This window comes from Piliocolobus tephrosceles, unplaced genomic scaffold (assembly GCF_002776525.5).
Source record: "Piliocolobus tephrosceles isolate RC106 unplaced genomic scaffold, ASM277652v3 unscaffolded_36253, whole genome shotgun sequence".
Taxonomy (NCBI): Eukaryota; Metazoa; Chordata; class Mammalia; order Primates; family Cercopithecidae; genus Piliocolobus; species Piliocolobus tephrosceles.
The window spans coordinates 1-1,916 of record NW_022320147.1 but is presented as its reverse complement, the minus strand read 5'-3'; the positions used below and the strand labels follow the sequence as shown (position 1 = coordinate 1,916).

The window sequence follows — 1,916 nt, the reverse complement described above, 5'->3', positions numbered from 1 at the left end:
TTGAGTACAAATATTCACTGGGATGAGTGCAGAGTCAGAGATAGGAGGTTTGTTAACAGTCCATGTAAAAAAGAACTGGGGGTCTGAAAACCTTGGTGAAAAGGGTCATAGACATGGCGGCCATCAGGATGGGAAAACTGACAACCATGCCTGCAGGTCTGATATATGCATCTGTAAGTGTACATGCAGTCAAAGAAGAGGAATCCAAAAAGCAGCTAGTGAAACCAGAGCAGCTCCCCATATATACTGCACCACCGCTTCAGTCTAAATATGTTGAAGAGCAGCCTGGTCATTTACAAATGGGCTTTGCTTCCATCCGGACTGCAACTGGTTGTTATATTGGCTGGTGCAAGGGTGTTTATGTCTTTGTGAAAAATGGGATAATGGATACAGTACAATTTGGAAAAGATGCTTATGTCTATCTGAAGAGTCTTCCTCGAGACTTTCTTCCGAAAATGGGAGTTATTACAGTTTCAGGATTGGCGAGCTTGGTTTCAGCGAGAAAAGGTTCCGAGTTTAAGAAAGTTACTTATCCTCTGGGACTGGCCACTTTAGGAGCAACTGTTTGCTACCCAGTTCAGTCCATAATAATTGCTAAGGTAACAGGGAAAAAGATATACGCTACAAGCCAGCAAATTTTTGGATCAGTTAAATCACTGTGGACAAAAAGCAGCAAAGAAGAGTCACTCCCTAAACATAAAGAAAAAACTAAGCTAGGATCCTCTGTAGAAATAGAAGTACCTGCAAAAACAACTGACGTCTTGAAACACTCAGTGCCCTTGCCAACAGAACTCAGCTCTGAAGCGAAGACCAAGTCAGAATCCACTTCAGGTGCACAGTTTATGCCTGACCCCAAGCTCATGGATCACGGGCAGTCCCACCCAGAAGATATAGATATGTACAGCACTAGAAGCTGAAGTAGACTGCATACAGAGACTACATAGACAACTACAAGATGTGTGACGTTGCAAATAATGATGAAAAAAATCACCTAATGGGTAACTGATACATAAAGTATTACTTAAACCAAGTTTTTCCCTTACCTATCCAAATGTGCAATTTGGTAAATTACATAAGTGGTTAACAGACAAACTGAATGCAATGCAAACAATATTAAATGATTGATGAGGAGACTTAGGTAGAAGTATTAGCTTGCATTTGATGACCTTTAAGGGCATTTAAAAAAAAAATGAAGACATGAACTCCAGAGAGATTAAAATCTCATACATATACATACATACATGTATGTATAAAGACATACATATTTATACATATAAACATATATTTCTGCTCTAGCTTTCCCAGACTAATGTCAGTTAAATTAGAATGGTGTGTGGAAAGATGTGTTTCCCTCTGTTTTTTTTTTTTTTTTTTTTTTTCCGTTTCCTAGAGCTGGAATAAAATATCCATGTTTTATGGGACTTAAAAAAAAAAAAGAACTGGGAGGGTTTTTCACTCATTAAAAGATCAACTTAAGTCAACAATATATGTGGCTACCAACAGGTAAAAATAAAAGTCTATTGCAGATTAAGCTATGTTATTAGAAGAGTTCAGAAGTTGTTGGACTAATTAATTACATCATTATATGAGGTGCCTGTTCAGATTTGGTTTCTGCCTTTTTTTGGGGCGGGGGGGGGGAGATGGAGTCTCGCTCTGTCACCAGGCTAGAGTACAGTGGCACAATCTTGGCTCACTGCAACCTCCACCTCCTGGGTTCAAGAGATTCTCCTGCCTCAGCCTCCCAAGTAGCTGGGATTACAGGCATGCACCACCATGCCCAGCTAATTCTTGTATTTTTAGTAGAGATGGAGTTTCACTATGTTGGCCAGACTGGTCCTGAACTCCTGACCTCAAACGATCTGACCACCGTGGCCTCCCAAAATGCTAGTATTACAGACGTGAGCCACTGCACCTGG

At 40.3% G+C, this 1,916-nt stretch overlaps 1 pseudogene across 1 annotated transcript; it reads left to right on the top strand.

Moving 5' to 3' along the window:
- The first annotated feature begins 83 nt into the window (after positions 1 to 83).
- On the top strand, positions 84 to 917 carry LOC113222902 (annotated as a pseudogene). The gene has a single exon (XR_003308567.1). The product of XR_003308567.1 is annotated as an MICOS complex subunit MIC27 pseudogene (transcript).
- The last annotated feature ends 999 nt before the right edge of the window (positions 918 to 1,916 follow it).